The sequence below is a fragment of the Ochotona curzoniae genome, unplaced genomic scaffold (genome assembly GCF_017591425.1).
Source record: "Ochotona curzoniae isolate NIBS_2020 unplaced genomic scaffold, NIBS_Ocur_1.0 contig_4514, whole genome shotgun sequence".
In the NCBI taxonomy this organism is placed as follows: domain Eukaryota; kingdom Metazoa; phylum Chordata; class Mammalia; order Lagomorpha; family Ochotonidae; genus Ochotona; species Ochotona curzoniae.
This window is the reverse complement of record NW_024466312.1, coordinates 1412530-1431157: the sequence shown is the minus strand read 5'-3', so window position 1 is coordinate 1431157 and position 18628 is coordinate 1412530. Positions and strand designations below refer to the sequence as shown.

Here is an 18628-nt window from a genome sequence, read left to right as displayed (position 1 = left end):
TTGCCACTTATAAAATATTTCAGAATTCATGAGCATGAGTTACCAGCTCCCTCTAACTAAAAATCCTGGACCTTGTTAATGTCTGCGTTATTGTCAGGAGAGGTTAGATTCAAAATCGATAGCTCTCACCTCAAATGGTCCTGCCCAAAAACACTGTAAACTCCGGCACTCCACAGTCTGAAAACAAAGCTTTCAACTAACCTAGTTTGTCTTGTTCTCATGCTTAGATCCACGGGATTTCTTAAATGTACAAAATGAATCCTCTTCCCCTGACCTATCAGTCGCCTAGTGGTGTCTATCCTTTCTAAGTGGTGATGCTGTGAAGTCCAGTTAAGCATACAAACTGATCTCTAGTCAGCTTCAATCTCCTGGGTTCCATTCTTCACTCACATACACCTGGAAAAGGATCATAGTTAATTCCTGTATCCCGTTTCATGGTATCAACACAGAGAGGCTAAACTTTATCAGAAGAAAGCATGCACATATATACATCAGTGCATACATATCAATGTCCTAAAACTGAAAACTCCTGCCTCTCCAGATAAACTGGCCTCACCTGCATCCTCAGCACTGCTTATCATTTTTTTTCACTTTTTCCCTCAGTTCTTTCTCAGTAATTCTAAACCCCCACTGCGCCCTTCAAAGTCCCAGATGCAACTCTTCTTATTCTCAGAAACTGACTTTTTTGCCTATCACACTGAGAAAATTGAGAACATCATTTCTTAATTTTCGCTTTTCTGGCACTTACCCATCATTACCCCACCAGCAGCCTAGGATAGAGCACGTTTTCTCTTTCTGAGCTGTTATATCAGGTCCTGGGTGCATTCCTTCTTCTCCTTGTGCTGTATGATCAACTCCAATTACTAGCAGAATCAGTGGTTTCCCTCTTTAGGTAGAGTGAACCAAAGAGTCCCTCAAGAATTGTCTGATGCACTAGCTCTACACTGCTTGATGCCAAAAGACAATCAAAAATCTATGGCCCTAGTGAAACTGGCACTTCTCTCGCTTGTTCTGTTGACAGGAAGACTTGCCAAAATATGGAATTTTTCTGCTAAAATGGACACAACTGATGTCCAGGCAAGCCTCTTCAGAGAGTAATAATCTCTCTCTCATCTAAGATGTGCAAGTTTTCCTTTCTACAAAAAAAAGGCTTTACCATTAAATTCTGATTGTGAAATTTGTTCAGATTCCCCTCACAATACTGAGTCAGCTCTAAAAGCATACATCTTGTATACCAACAGGCAACACTGCTGGGATTTAACTGGATACCTCAATTTACGATCTTGTACCAGCAGTTACTTTTCTATATCTGCTTGTCTGCATTCTCCTTTATTTTAAATAGCATGCATTAAGATTTTCTCTTTGCAATCCAGTAATATAGAATGAAAAGCAAAAGCATACTACTTAGACCTTGCTGTCTACTCTAGTTAAGTGGAATATCTGTGTTTCCTGCAATTGGACACTTTAAGAAAATGTATATCTCAGGCCCAGCACCATAGCCTAGTGGCTAAGGTCCTCGCCTTGCATGTACTGGGCAAGAATCTCATATGGGAATCTGTTCATGTCCCACTTTCCATCCAGCTCCCTGCTTGTGACCTGGGAAAGCAGTCAAGGACGGCCCAATGCCTTGGGACCCTGCACCTGTGTTGGAGTCCTGGAAGAATCTCCTGGCTCCCAGCTTTGGATTGGCTCAGCTCCATCTGTTGCAACCACTTGGGAAGTGACCCAGGAGACAGAAAAACTTCTCTGCCTCTCCGCTCTGTACATTGGACTTTTCAATAAAAAAAGAGCAAATCTTAAAAAAAAAAATCTCTCTCTTACATCCACTAAGATATCCTCTTAGTTTCAGGTTTGTGTCCGTTGGTCCATGTAATAAGCCATATATCACATTCTGTCACATCATACTCTAATGTTCTTTAAACACTTTAATGATTTTTACTTGAGAATTAAACATCCCTACATTATCCAGTCTGTTTCCGCATCTCTAATTGCATCTTGTTTGCAAGATTCCTGCTACAGTCTTATTCTCTTTCCTAGAGTCTGCCTTGGAACATTTCCATTTAGAGTTCCTGCAGTATGAAGTTTTAATTGACAAATTATTTTCTAAACTGACACCTGTTCAGCAACCACAGTCTTACCTCTGATGTCAGCATTCCCAAGAGCTACTCTCAAGTTCCACAATACACCTTGACTGAACAAAATCTGTTTTATTAACTAAAGAAAACAATAACATTGTTAACTCATGAAGTTTTTTTTTTTCATATTTGTCTCTACATTCCCATGAATATGTTCCACGGCTCTGTGGGTATTGGCTGTCTTAGAAGCAATAGTTGGCACACAGTCGGAACGTATTTTTAATACTTTCCCTGCTCAAAGGAACAGCTTCCTACTCAAAGGAAAGGCTCCATCAATAAATCAATCTTTAACTTCACAGCTTTAGATGACATAGCTAATATTTTATTCTTCCATGCATTTTGATTCAAATAAAAATTGAATCTGTGCTGCAGTGTGTTTTCATTTGCATAAGAAATCTGGCATGAAGATGTAACACTGGTCACCAGTTACTCATGTGGGGATGTCACCTTTTGGGCAGTTTCCTGGTCCAGGCATAACAGAACAATAAATAATATATTTGCCTACAGGCACATTCACCTTGACAAGTTGTCCACTATCAAGCTGTGAGTACAAACCAAAAATTCATTTCAAGCACGTTTATGAATTAACACATGCACATAATACATAACACGTGAATACAAATTGGCTCAAGTTTCTTTTTGGCCTTGAGATATCCACTCCATAAATTAAGGTATACAGCAGCTGTACAGTGGTTACTGCCCTAAGCAAAAACATATTTGGAAAGTCTTATAAATGTCACACTTCTGAGTGAGACTAATGATAGTTTAGTCCCTCGGCAGTTATATTTTCTTATTTGCACTAATGATTTTTTAGCTTATCCTGTTTTTGGCACCTTTACCTGAAAATGAAGCATGTTTCAAGAAATTAGCCTAGTATACTCGCTTCGTCAAGCCATGAGGAAAGGCAACACATGGGTTGGTGTTGTGACACTGCCACCTGCAATGTGACACCACAGGTGTGTACTGGTTGGAGTCCTGGCTGTTTCACTTCCGATCCAGGTCCCCGCTTATTTGCCTTGGAAGGCAGTAGAGCAGATGCCCCAACTAAAATGGTTGCCACGCTGTCAGAGTCCTGGGTAGAGTCCCAGGCTTTCAGGTTTAGCCTTGCTCAGTGCTGACTGTTGTCACTATCTCGGGAAAGGATCAGCAGATCAAAATTCTTACTCCAACTCCACTTTTCCAATAACTAATATGTTTAAAAAAGGGAATAAAGCCTTTAGTAGGGAGGCAGGTGGATATAGATCTGGAGGTGAATGGAGGAAGTGCGCAGGTTAGGCATGTGGTGGGGGGGCTTCATTTCACGTATACAATTAAAGTGAGATGGAAAGACAACAGAGAAAAACATTCTTGAGGGAGAAATAGTGGCCCACTGATCTGACATCTGAAGGTGGGGGTGAGGGAAGGAAGGCATATAGGCCAGAATCCTACTCACTCACCCCATACAGACTGAAAGGAAATACAGGAACGACTTAGCAGTGTGGAGTCACAGAAGTCAAGGGCAGAGAACATATTAGGAAGAAAAAGCACACTTCACTTTGATGCACATGCTGCTGAAATTTTAGACCAAAAACAATAACTGGTTGGCAAACAAGATATTTACAAGCGACTCCCACCAAACTTTTTAGATATGGACATTTCCACGGCCAGGGGTAAGTTAAGACAACTCAGATGTGGAGAATTAAAGAGTTAGGATATGAGAAAGTGGAATTCTTAAAGGACTGAATCAAGTATCATGAAAAAATTCAGTTTCATAAGAAAAGGAGTTAAAGCTTCCCAAAGACCAAGGAGCTAATGCATCCTTGATCTTTCAAAACACTCCCTAGTTAACAGCATTTACTATTTCTTAAAGAATCCTGTGCATCATTTAAAGTCTTCATAAACGTGTCTTGAATCTAGGTAAACAGATTTTTAAAATGTATTAAACTTAGGTAATTTTATGTTAATCCACAAGTGATGCTTTGTATACTGCTTGTAATACTTGTAATTCTTTTTAAAGTCATCTGTATCTTATCTCAACTTTATACAATTCTTTGGATAGCAGTTCAGAAGGCTGATTATTTTAAAACTCAGCCCTCTCCACTGATCATATTCAGAAGGATACAGGATTTATATAAAGTATCACAAAATTAATTTCACATGTGAAAAATGTCAGTGGGAATTTCTTAGAAGACTGAAAACTACCCCTCTAAGAGAATACTTTAAAAATTAATGTACATTTAATTTTATGTTTTATTTTTAACTGAATTTTCATCATTCTCATTACCAAAATTGTTTCAGGAAGAAAATCGCAAGGGGTGGTAGGGAGAGGTGGGTGACATTGTTGAATAGTAGGTTAAACCTCCACTTGTGATGCTGGCCCTGCACATGGGCTCCACTTTAATCTAACTCCCTGCTACTGGCCTAGAAAAGGAGCAAAAGATGGTTCAAGTACCTTGTCCTTTCTACTCACATGGGAGGCCTCAAAGAAGCTATAGGTTTACTGGCTTTAGTACTGCCTTAAGCTGGCTGTTGTAGCCATCTGATGCGTGAACCAGCAGATGGAAGATTCTATTTTTCCTACTCCCTAACTCTGTCATTCAAATAAATTAAATCTTAAAAAAAACCACCCAGATCATCTTTGATTTATTCTAATTAAGCAAAAATATTGAGTATTTCTGAACAAAACTTCTATCTAAATAATACCTACTTCTGCCATCTGGTGGCACAAGCCAAAAATTGTGTGCATTATTGATATTGGGGAAATAAATCAAGACTCACCAAGCAATCAGTGTAATCTTTCAGATTGCAAGTATCATCTTTCACTTGACAAGTCTCAGTCTTTACGGGTGTTTTAACATGACACTCTTCCCTCTAGTTGCCCAGGGCATTGCTGTTCACAGACTGAGCATATAAAAACTGCCTCATTTGAACAAAGGAACTATCAGTGTAACATCAACCAAGCACATGGCACACAAAACCTGGTAATTTCTCCTTATTTTATGTATGCAACAATTTATAGCAGTCCAAAAATGTTAATAATTAACATACCAAGTGATTATATAACCTGACAGAATAAAACCTGGCTTTTAACTATGCCTTTATAGAACTAATCAGTTCTATAAAGATATTATTAAAAACCAGTTTGAACCATGAGTCAGTTCATTTGTGTGGAGACATTCTATTGTGTTTTTATATTTGGCCCATTCACTTAAATCTGAAAGGTTACATACAATTACATATAGACAATCACAGAATGGAAGGGCTAGAAGTGATCTGACAGCATCACTTTTATTTCTATGCCTCAGGATAACTCTATCCCACAGTATTACTGATAATTATCCAACTCTGCTTACATAATTTATGTATACATAGATTTTTCTTTATTCTTTTAATTTTTCATGATATGGTTCCACAGGCACAGGGATTTCCCTTTCCAATCTCTCATTCTACCACCTGTTTTCCTCCATATTATTATAAGAGCACAGTCCTTCAGCAACAGTTGCAAATCTATCACCCAGTAACAGGAAATTCCCATTGCAACGTTGACATCACCTAGCTTCAGAGATTTCTTAACCTCCCATGAGGCTTTGCCTCTTGATTCTACACAGTAACTTGGCAGAGGCTAGCACATAGTACAAAGTCCAGCTTACTATGTTGGACAGTATAATGGCCAACAGAAGCATAAGGGACAGGTTTCCTTCACAGTGGTTCAGAGTTTGTCTCAGATATTCATGCCACAAACTGAAGTGCCTGCGTTGTGGTGCCATGTCATATGCAGACCTTAGCTTCCAGCTAGTGGATACACTGGAAGGCAGTAGGAGATAGCTCAGACAGCTGGGTGCCCGCCATCCAGGTGAGAGACCCAGAGTAGGTTCTCAGGTCCTGGCTCCTTGTTTGGACCTGGCTAACTAACCCATTATTGCAGGCATTTGGAGTGGCCTAGATAGAGAAGAGGAAGAGATATCCTAAGTTTTATTTGGAAGTATCTCTGCCTTTCATGTAAAATTTCTAAAAAAGTTTAAAAGACATTTTTTCATTTTTGCTTTATTTCTGACAATCTTTACATTGTTAATTAGGGCACAAAGGTTCAAGGGCTACTGGAAAGTAGGTAAAACTATTATTTCCACATTCTTTTTTTTCTCTATCTGGGGTAAATGGGGAGAAAAAGGGAGAAGCCCCACCCAGCCTCCCACCGATCCCAGGTCCCCAGCGTGGGGCATGCTCTGAGGGTCCCGGATAGTGGTTTTGATAGTTCAACAGTTATGAATTGCTGCCAATCTCACCCTTCCAAGCATGATGAAGTCACTGCAGAATCCACTGATTGACATAGTTCATCTTAGAATCTCAGTTTGCCCAGTTTTTCACTGCCAATATATGGCTGGGGTAGTTGATTGATTTGTTCTGTCCTCTACTGTGGTACCAGGTATCCTCTGCAGGTCCCAATAGTAGTTTAACTTGCCATATCCTCCATGTGCACCTGATTACGCTGTCCACTGCTCCGTCTGACCCTCTGAGGAGGCGTGGCTCTGGCATTTGTACTCCATAGCAGACCATGGAACCTGCACATCTCTTCATGTTTGGGGTTCTCAGTCTAGTAGTTCGACTGGGGGAGATCCCCAAAGAGACTTTATCTGACATGATCCCAGACCAAATTCTTGTGTGTACTTGCAAGTACAGGGCCCAGGCATACTCCATCGCCCCAATCAGCTGGTGGTTGCAATTGCTGGGTCAGTTCTGTTTCCAGCCTTGTCTTTTACATGAACCAATGGGCTGGACTGCAGAACCCAATTCTGCCCAGCATATACTTAGCCCTCACATAAACCAGTGGGAGCTGCAGCCTAGTCAGAGCAATCCATTAAATCCTCCATCAGGCACGCCCCCCTGCCCTAGATCCCATGCTTGCCAGTATGTACAGACTAGTCCAGTCTGTTCCACATCCCAATCAGCTCTCATACATGTCAATGGCCATTGAAGCTTAGTTCAGCCCAACCGACTCCACTATCCAGCCCACACACATGCTGGTGTGTGCCATTCTGTCAAGCTACCCCTGCCCCAGACCTGGTTTACATGTTCTCCAGTGGAAGTGGTAACCCAACAGGGAGGTGCCCACTATTTCCCTCCTAGGCCACTCCCACTCCCGGATCATGCACTTTCTGGATGGTTCTTGTAGTTTAACTTGACAGATAGCCACCAGTGCCAGCATTTGCTATCTCATGCTGCCACACAGCCCAACGAAACCTCTAATCCTCACCCATTCTGCTTTATGTTTGCACCAGAACAGTCAACCAACCAAGCCTGGCTCTTTCCTGATCCGGCTCACATGAGGCCCACAGGTGTTGTAGCCCTGCCCAGTCTGGTCTACTCCCATCCCAACTCATGCTCTCCAATGGGTGAGGTGTTCAGCACAGGGGCCCTCCACATTCCCCCATCAGCTTTTCCCCCTCCCTCCCTGGTTCCTGCTAGCACTGCGTCCCTGTCTGGCATGGCCCGCCTCATGTCGGCATTTGCTAGTGGGTGCTATAGCCTGGCCTGTCCCACCCCCAATTCCAGCTGGTGAGGATTAGTCTATTCCAGCCCAGCATGTACCCTAGCCCAGCTGTAATATGTATTGGTATGTGTAGCAACCATACCTGGCCTGACCCACACTGTTCTGGTGCTCCAATTCATCAGCAGGTGATGTGAACTGGTTCACCCTGGTCTGCTCCGACCTGTGCCATTTGTATGCCAGTGGTTACCTTTCCCTGGCCTGGTCTGGACTGTTCCTTATCGCGCTTCTTGTGCTTACCTGCAGGGACTGCATCCTGCCAGGGAGTTGTCCAGGCTCCTCTATCAGAACTCTCCCAATGCCAGATTTTGCACATATTGGTGGGTCTGTGAGCCAGCCCTACTCAGTCCACCTCCTGTCCCTGCAGGAACACTGACCTTTCCTGACTGTCCTTCAACCTATTCTGGTTCTTATTGTTGGGTGTTTCAGCCCAGCCAAGGCTTGTTCATACCCAAACACAGCTCACACATGGCTCAGTAGGGGCAGGGACCTCGCGTAGTTCATCCTACATCTACCTCAGTCCTCCATAGCACCAGATGGTGCTGGAGTCTAGCCCAGCTTGGTGCATCCAGTACCAGTCCATACTTGTGCCAAGGGAGACTGCAGCCATATCCAGACCAGAACACAGCCCCCACTCCAGCCCTTGCACTCCTCAGTGGGAACCACAATCCAATCTAGGGTGTTCCCTTAGCTCCCCAACCAGGCTTGTTCCCAGCCACAGATCATGCACATGCCAGTGGTTGCTCTAAATCAGTTTGGTAATAGCCCCTCACCTGTCTTGCCCTTTGCCTTAGATGCTGAGCCTAGAGTCCCTGGCTCATGCAGACCAGTAGGTGTAAGAGCCTAGCTTGCCAAGTCTTGTGCTCCATACTGATGTCTATTTTTGCATGTGAGCTATGTTTTGCTTGGCTCTGCCTGGTCCATCCCATTCCATTACCGACCCACACATTAGCCAGCCAGCGCTATTCACCAGCAAGCACTATTACATTAACTGTTTTGTGATTACTTTTCATGTAATAATTCCTTCAGTTGTCATCAAAACCATCAAATCTTAGTCACACCATTTTGTCTCCCTTTTCTATTTATTATGAACAAGGAGAATCTTAATTATTTGAGTCTGATTTGTAACCTGTCTATATTTTAGGTGACTGCCATCAGTTCCCAAGTGAACAATCACATGACCCGTCCTACTTGCAAGCTATCTACTTTCATTTGCAATTACCCAATTCACTCCAAATTCTGTTTCTATTTACACATAATGTTACAGGCCTCCTTCATACATTCTGATTTAATATAGAAAACAAAATATTGCTTTGCATTAGTAAACCTGGAATATCATCCATGAGATAAAGACTACAAATTCATTTAAGATGTTTAGCAGACACTAAAATTATTTTTGGTGTAATGAGTGTGAGGATGAAAATAGAAAAATAATGATCAATTAAACTATTAAAACTTAGAAGGCCAATTTCAGATATTCACCGAATCAACCCCAAGGGTAACTAGAGCTGTTTGCATCAGACACTGTGATGCTCCAATGAGTAGGGCCATGAAACATGGGATTCTTTGACCCTTATGAAGTTCAGAGTTTAAAAGGAGAAACAATCAAATGTGTTATTCTCCTATGGGCAGAGATCTTTAGTCACTGGAGGCATGCCCTTGAAAGTGAGTTCTCCCAAGAGTGTCCTTTATCAAAGGCAAGTTGAGCCCAGGCAAGGCTAGCCACCCTCTCTCATCATGTGATCGCCTCTTGCTTCTCCATCCTGCATTACCAGAAAGTCACGCCAATAGGGCTTAAAAATTAAAATTAAAATTATCAAAATTATTATTTTACAGTAACCTCAGCTGTTTTATTTTGCATTTTTTGGCCACTTTTTTTTTTCTATAAGCGATAACAAAACTAAAAGGAACACATGAAGATGTAAAAAAAAAAGCAGGAAAGAGTCTGAATAATTCATCATTTGAAAAATGTACAAATTAAACTGAATAATCAGTTTTATACTGTATCCTTAACACCTTTGCTTCTTTTGTAAAATCATAAGTATTCTTAATGTTATTCCTCTTAGGGAATTGGATGTTACTTCTCTAGCACAATATTAAAAGCATTCATTATTGCCTTTGTCTTGAAAATCAAGGTAGGTGCTTGTTTTAACTTGTCTCAAAAAAAAAAAAATCTGTTCTTTCTCACATCATCTGAGAAAATGTAGAAACTGGCAATCTTAGAAAATTACTGAGATGTACAAGATCATGATTAGAACCTGAACTTCATGTGTACAGCTATAAGACATGTGCACTTGGTTTTCATTTTTCAGTAAAATGATTTCGCAGAAATTCTCAGATGAAAGCTTATCATAGGAAAAATGATGAGGAAATCTATAATACTTTCACATTACCCAATCTTTCTAACTGCCCTCTTTTCCCACTACTTGTCTCCACACTATTCAGGAGATATTCAGATACACTCAAACTTAAAACATATTTCCCTGCCATCTTTCACCAACAAGGTCATTCCCTCTTCAGAAACACTGCAAGTAGATTGAAAGCAACTCCACGAACAGAGAAAATAGAAATACTTCACATTTCCCTGTTAAACGTAAGAGAAAGTCAAGCAAATGGCAGAAGAGTTACAGTTTTCCATTTCACATGCCAGCTTCCAAAGAATTCACAAGGCAAGAGGCAGTAAGTGGCAGTTCAAGTATTTGGGTTGCTGCCACCCATACAGGAAACCAGGATTGAGTTAGTAATAAGATTATCTGGGAAGTGAAATACAGTGGAGTTGAACACTCATGCTCCCCAACAGTGTCTCCTTCTCTCAAGCACACTTTTCTGTTGTCAATTTTGCTTTTTGCTCAATTTTTAATCTTAGGATACAATTCCATAGGCTCTGGGAATTCCCTCCCCACCACTAATTTCCCCCATATTATTATAACAATAGCCCTTCATAAGCCATAAAAAGTCCATAATTCTGCTATTTAAGTGTATCCTTACATTGTGGGTACAGACACTAGAAAATTTCAGCATCTTATTTTCAAGATATATCCAACAGTTTCATTGGGAGTCCATCCTTCCTTTGGAAGTAGAGATGCATACTGCATTATATCTTCATATCTGGATATGCTAGTCTATTAGTTCCTATACATTCCCTTAAGTGAAAAGCCATTAAAACAAAAAACAGGAATAAGCTTAAAACAATTTTTACAACACCATGGAGTTTATTAACATGCGACTGAATAACCAATGGGTTGATGAAGAAATGTAAAAACAAAACAAAACAAAACTTTGAAAGAAATGATACTACCATGTAAGTCAGGGAAGAATTTAATAAACTGCTTTGAAGAAATGAAAGCAAAAGCAAAACTATCAAAACCCATGAGTGGCAGCAAAAACAGTATTGAAAGATCTGTTGATCTTACAATTTGCACTAAGGTTGTCTTATATCAGAAGACATATGGTATTTGTCCTTCTGGAATTTATTTCACTGAACATAATGGTCTCTGGCTGGGTTTATTTGGTTGCAAATGGCAGAAATTTATTTTTAATAGCTGAGTGGTATTCCATTGAGTAGATGTACCACAGTTTTATCCACTTCTCTTTCGACTTGTATCTGGGTTGTTTCCACGTCTTTGCTATTGTTGATTGTGCTGCTGTAAATATAAGATTACAGATCCCTTTCTCATATACAGTTTTCATTTCTTATGGATATATTCCCAGAAATGGGATAGCTGGGTCATGTGGCAGGTTTATTTTCAGTTCTCTAAGCATTCTCCATACTGACTTCCATAGTGGTTGTGCTAACCTACACTCCCAGCTGTGAAGGAGGGTACCTTTCTCCCCACATCCATGCCAGCAGGTGTTGTTAGTAGAGTTCTAAATGTAGGACAACCTCACTGGATTTAGGTGAAATTTCAGTGTGGTTTTACTTGTATCTCCCTGACTGCTAGAGAGCCTGAACATCTTTTCATATGTCTATTAGCTGTTTAGGTTTGTTCTTTTAAAAATGTCTGTTCATTTCTTTCACCCATTTTGTCACAGGGTTGTTTTGCTGTCACTGGGTTTCTGAAGCTCTTTGTACATCCTGGATATTAGTCCCCTATCAGTCATGTAATGGGCCAAAATTTTCTCCTATTGCATTGGTTGTTTTTTCACTTTGTTGATCATGTCCTTTGCTTTACAGAAGCTTTTTAGTTCTATGTAGTCCCATTCGCTGATTTGGGATTTGACCACCTGATGTCTTTTCTAAGACTGCCCATTTCTTTATCTTGGAGAGTGCTTTATATGCCTTACCTTTGATAGTTTGATGGATTCTGGCTGTATGTTTAGAACCGTGAACCATTTAGAGCTGATTTTTTAATAATGTGGCAGGTGTGGGTCTTGCTTTTTACTTCTGCAAGCAGCTATGCATTGTCCCAACAGTATTTGTTCAAGTATGGGGCTTTTCCTCTGGATTGTTTTGTTTTCTTGTCAAAGATTATTTGGCTATACATGTGAGGGCTTTCTTCTGGTGTTTCTCTTCTGTTCCATTGATGTTCTCTGTTTATGTAACAGTGCTAGACTGCTTTGGTAACCGCTGCCCTGTAGTCTGTCTTGAGATCTGGCATTGTGATTCCTCCAGTTTGATTTTTATTCTTCAAGATACTTGGAATCTCTGTTGGCACTGCATCTTCTTCTAGTCGCCGCCATGGCCACCTACAAGCTGGTTCTGTTCCAGCACGACAAGAGTACCTGGAACCTAGAGAACCACTTCAGTGGCTGGTGCGACACTGACCTGCGCCCTGTGGGCCTGTGGGCCACGAGGAGGCCAAGTGCAGTGGGCAGGTTCTGTGAGATGCCGGCTATGAACTGGGCATCTACTTCACCTCAGTGCAGAAAAGAGCCATTCGGACCCTCAGGACAGTGCTGGATGCCATTGACCAGATGTGGCTGCCCGTTGTGAGGACCTGGCATCTCAACGAGCAGCACTATGGTGGTCTAACTGGCCTCAATAAAGCAGAAACTGCTACCAAGTACGGTGAGGCCCAGGTTAAGATCTGGAGGCGTTCCTATGATGTCCCCCCACCACCCATGGAGCCTGGCCACCCCTTCTACAGGAACATCAGTAAGGATCACAGATATACAGACCTCACTGAAGATCAGCTGCCTTCCTGTGAGAGCCTGAAGGAAACCATTGCCAGAAGCTTGCCCTTTTGGAATGAACAGATCATACCCCAGATCAAGGAGGGCAAACAGGTTCTGACAGTAACCCACGGCAACAGCCTTCCGGGCATTGTCCAGCATCTGGAGGGTCTCTCTGAAGAGGTTATCATGGAGCTGAACCTGCCCACCGGTATTCCCATTGTCTATGAACTGGACAAGAACGTGAAGCCCATCAAGCCCATACAGTTCCTCGGGGGTAAAAAGACTGTGTGTAAAGCTATGGAGGCTGTCGCTGCCCAGGGCAAGGCCAAGAAGTAAAGGCAAGCAGGCAGACCACTCTCCCTGGGATCTCCCTGGGACCTCCCTCCCTGCCTGCCTGCCCACCCATTCCTCTGCACCTGTCCCCTACATGTCACACTGACCACATCTGTAGGCACCTTAGGTTGTAGCTGCAGGTGGGGACTGGTGGCCCCTACTTTCCTCTTAGTCATTCCGTCTCCTGCACCACTCCCTTCACAGTATCTGGTCAGCACAGCAACCATAGGGGCTCTTGTGCAAGCAGAGGGAGGGGCTTTCTATCCCTGCAGTTGAGAGATCTAAAGGCCATATGTGAGAGTGCTCTATTTCCTAAGGGCCTGCTGGAGTAGGGAAAGGGTGGAGCCACGCTAAGGGCTGGCCAATGAGGAGAGCAGGAGTGGCTACTGTGTTCCCAGGAGCCAGCCCTGTGCCCTTCCATAGGCAGGGTGCTGCCTCAGGAGCATGGGGGCTTTAGTCATTCCAGTGGAAGGTGAAGAAACCCACATGGTGATCACAAAACAAACCCCTCCACTTCCTCCCTGACCTAAGAGGAGCTGGCTCCAGAAGGTTGGGGTCAAGCCAGAAATAAATTAATGTGATACATTTACTTTTAACAAAAACGTGAGTGTACATATACATACATAAAACTGGCACTAAACAAAAGCCCCTGGGGGGTTCCCAGTGGTGTTTCAAATAGTCCCCCATGTGGTCACCAGAAAGCAAGCCATTCCTTGCATCAATATAGGATGAGCCTGGCCTCCAAGGGGTAGGAGTGCCTCCTGTGCGTCTTGGGATTCCTCCCTGCCTTGTCTTGTGCCGCTGTCCAAGTGTGTCTTGCTGTTTCATTTTGAATGTTTTCTAGCTGCTTGGCCCTGCCTTATGGGCCCAGTATTCATTTTGAGCATAACTGTACCAAATGTTTTCAAGAACAGTAATAAAGGAGGGATGTGCAATTAAAAAAAAATTTGGTTATTCGTGGTCTTTTGTGATTCCCGATGAATTTCTGCATCTTCTATTTCTGAGAAGAATTTTGATTGAAATCACATTGAATTTGTGTACTACTTTTGGCAATATGTATATTTGGATGATGTTGATCCTGCCGATCCAGGAGAACAGTTTCTTCATCATTTAATGTTTCCTTCTATTTCTTTAAAAAAAAAAATTTTTTTTTAGTTTTCAATATAGAGGTCTTCCACATATTTGGTTAGATTAATTCTTAGGCATTTAAGAATCCCACTATTTTAAATGGGACTGTACTTACAATTTCTTTCTCAGCCATGGAGTTATGTGTGTATACTAGCATCATCAATTCATATTGATTTATTCTGTATCATGCCACAATACAAAGTCTTATATGAGTTCCTGTAGGCTCTTCACTGGGTCTTTTTGTTCTTCTAATTAGATCATTATGTCATCTGCAAACAGGGATAATTTCAATTCCCATGTGCAAGATTGAGAACTTCTCAGTTTCAGAACAGCTCAGCTCTGGCTATTGTGGCCATTTGAGGAATGAATCAGCAGAAAGAAGAACAGTTTCTTCTTTCTGTAAACCCACATTTCAAATAATAAATAAATCTTCAATAAGTTAAATTCAGACAAATATAAGTGCCCCTGTTCCATGGTCTTTTCAGTCATTATACATATTGGTGACCTGAAGATGTCTGAGGTAATTTGGCACAAATGACTTTATGTTTAAATAAATGCCTAGGCTTTACATGTAGTTTTTTTTTTTTTTTAACAATGTAACTTAGAATTCATAAAGTGCTTCATTTTGATTTCATAAATCAATAGAGCAAACTTGAATCTTATCAGATAAACTATTATTCAAGTTAAATAACTAGTTGCCAAAACAAAAAACAAAAACAAACAAAAAAAACAAAACAAAAAAAACCTCAGTTACTCCAAATCCTAGGACATATTAATCCATTCCGATACTGAAGCATATATTCTGGAGTTTATGATTAGCTGAAATGAGTCTGTGAGTGATAATTAGATATTATTAAGCCATCATTAAATATTCTATGTTCCCATTATCTCATTTTATCTTTCACCCTCTATTTTTCCCAGTGTCTGATTCTCAGGCTCAACTCCCCTATGGAATTTCATCTGTCTTGATGATGAGAAGGTTGTTGAAACAGTGTGGAAAGAGCAGTAACTCATTTGGAGCCCTGAAAAGATCATATACCCTGTGTTCTGCAAAACATCTATTTGAATGTGGAGTTAATATGGCATATGCCTAGACAATCTGTCAAGCTCCTAAAATACAATTTTGCACTCTTTGTCTTGTAGCACATGATGAAAACAATGAACATAAATGAGGATTTAGTGACAGTTTTCAAACTTGTGTTTCCAAGTGGCACATTATAGTCTTCAAGACAGCCGATTTCCTGAAACCTAAATAATCAGAATAGCCAGTCCCCAAGAATGTAGTAAAGATTTCCCCTCACTCCTATTTCATCCTTTAGTATTCCTTTCATATTTATATCGAAAATAACAATTTTATAATTATGCTAGTATTTAAACACACACATATGTACTTACAATTATATATATGTATATGTTTTTTAAATATTATGCACTTACTTCATACACATTCATGTAACAAGCTTGGGAGCTTTGACCCTGCAGGCCTGCAGAAGACTAGCCTATACTTAGAATATTTTGTCCACCCATGTGGGAGATCTGGAGGAAGCTCCCTGCAACTGGCCTTGGACTGACTTAACTTTGTCTGTTACAGCCATAATGGAGTAAGCAAGTGGATGAAGGCCTTTACCTGCTATCTCCTTGTCTATGAAACTGCCTAATAAAAATTTGAAAAAAAAAAAAACTTTCCATGCTCTAGCAATAAATAGATGAGAAATCAAGATTAGGAAAAAAATCAGTTTACAATGTATTCAGGAAGAATACAATAGGAATAAGTTTAACAAAAGAAATTTAAGACTTTTACTTAAAACTAAAAAGATTTTTCTTTCAGTAAAAAAAAAAATCCAAATTAAAGGACCAAAATTTTATGCTGATGAATCTGAATACTTAATGTTATAAATATGACAGTACAAACTGGTGTATAAATTCGATCTCTTTCAAAATATGTGTTTCTGCACAAAAATGTATACTATGCCACCATGCTGTCATCCCATTTGGGTACTGGTTCAAGTCCAAAAAGGCTCCCATTTGAATTCAGTTCCCTATTCATGGCCTGGAGAAAACAGCAGAAGGTGGCACAAGTGCTGGGGCCACTGTCACTCACGTGGGGTGCTCAGAAGAAGTTCTGGCACCTGGCTTTGGCCTGGCCCAATGGATATTACAGTCATTTGGAGAATGAAGGACCTATCTCTCTGTCTGTAACTCTGGTCATAAAATAAATAATGGAAACTACACCAGTGAAGATATGTAGCAGTATGTATCTCTACTCCCAAATACGAGAATCCCCAATGATATATCTTGACAGCAGGCTTCTAGATTTTCCACCATTGCTAATACCTACAGTGCCATGACACACTAAAGTAAAAGGGGGGATTAGTGACTGTTGCTGAAGGACTACATTAGTGTAATAACATAAAAGAGAATGGTAGCGGGAGGGAATGGGGAATGAGGAAGATAGGATGAAGGGGGAAAAAACGACAGTAAAAAAGATGCAAAAAGATAAACAAAAATAAAACCCAAATGAATCAATGTTTAAAATGAAAAAAAAAAAACATGTTTACAACATTAGCTGGTTTGAAGGAATTACATTTTCCTATTTTACAGTAAAAAATGTGGCACTCTTATAAGGGCAGGCATAGAAATGAATGGAAAACAATAACAAACTCAGGAATAAGGCTATTTCCTTGTGACTGATTTGTTGATGACAAAGGTATCACAAAAAATTAAATTTGAAAAAACAATTTCAATAAATGTTGCTGAGATGACCATACATATGTGTGCAAAATATTAAGTTGGATTTCTACTTCCCATCATCTGTGATGGACCACTGACCAAAGAAATGAGTGAGGCATATTAAACAGAAGACATGACTATACTACTGAATGGAGAGAAGTATTCGTGATCAAAAATAGTAACTGGTAGCTGATACGCAAAACATGTAATACTAGAGTAATCTGGTAAAGAAAGACTAAATTACGCCTCAAAGAGGCAAATTGAAAAGATACATTTTCAAGAAATAAAAAAAATATATGCAAATGGAAATAAACTCATGAAAAAGTGCTCAGGAGTGTTAGTGTTTTAAGGAGATATAAATAGTGGCAACAGTGACCCACACATGTCATATCATAAAAACACATTGACACATGTTAAAATGTACTATTAATACACTGTTAGGGATACAAAATGCTGTGGAAATTTGAAATCAATCTGCCAGTCTCCCAAAATGCTAAACATCGGAATACTATGCAATCCACGAACTCAACTCCAAGAGGTATACCCAGGAGATATGGAAGTAAATGTCCATATGAACACAGCTGTACAACTGTTACAAGTAGCATTACTGACAACAACCAAATGTAGGAAGGATTTAATTATTCATCAAACTAGCATATGGAATTAAAAAAAAATCTGCTACATATCCACAGGACAAAACATTGCCCAATGACCAAAAGAAGTAATTAAAGAATTTTACAACATATACAAACCTTGACAATATCCTATTCCACAAAACAATTCAGACACAGGGCTGCTTTTGTTAAGTAAGGCACTAACTGCAATGCAGACATCCTATGGAGTCCTGTATGCACCACTTCCAATGAAGCTCCCTGTGAAGGCACCAGGGAACACAGCAGCACTGACCTCATGTGGGAGACTCAGAAGAAGTTCCTGCTTCCTCCCTTCAGCCTGGCTAAGCACTGGCCTTTGTGGCCCTTGCGGGAGTGATTCAACAAAGGAAAGATCTCCCAAATCTGTATAATTGTGCCTTTCTAATAAATAAAAATCATGAAGAATTCAAATGCACAAATTCTATGGGTACTAAGGAGAAGATCTAAATGTAAATCCATATTAAAAAAAAAGAACAACTTAGAATTATTTAAGAACTAAGACATGGGACCAGCGCAGTGGCCTAGCAGCTAAAGTCCTGCCTTGAACATGCCAGGATCCCAAATGGGTGCTAGTTCTAATCCCAGCTCCCTCCTTGTGGTCTGGGAAAGCAGTCGAAGATGGCTCAAAGCCTTGGGACCGTGCACCTGTGTGCGAGACCTGGCGGAGCTTCCTAGCTCCTGGCTTCGGATCAGCACCACACTGGCCGTTGTGCTCATTTGGGGAGTGAATCATCGGACAGAAGATCTTCCTCTCTGTCTTTCCTCCTCTCTGTATATTTGACTTTGTAATGGATATAAACAAACCTTAAAAAAATAACTAAGACATAAGGCAGAATTTTCAATATCATTTTTCATGGGTTGACATTAGAGTTAAATGAGACAGTACTTTGTAAACAGTTTTATGTATCTCACCTTTGAGACACGTCACAATGTGTGGTTCACAAAATAGACTTTGGTTTCAACTAATAGTACAGTAAAATTAATGCTCTCCATTCCCACAAAGGCCTTTG

General features: G+C 40.6%; 1 protein-coding gene and 1 pseudogene across 1 annotated transcript in view; one reads left to right on the top strand and one right to left on the bottom strand.

Moving 5' to 3' along the window:
• Nucleotides 1-18628, bottom strand: part of SPAG16 (sperm associated antigen 16) — an 832484-nt gene that overhangs the window by 475261 nt on the left and 338595 nt on the right. The window lies entirely within an intron of this gene.
• On the top strand, nt 12338-13110 carry LOC121160565 (annotated as a pseudogene).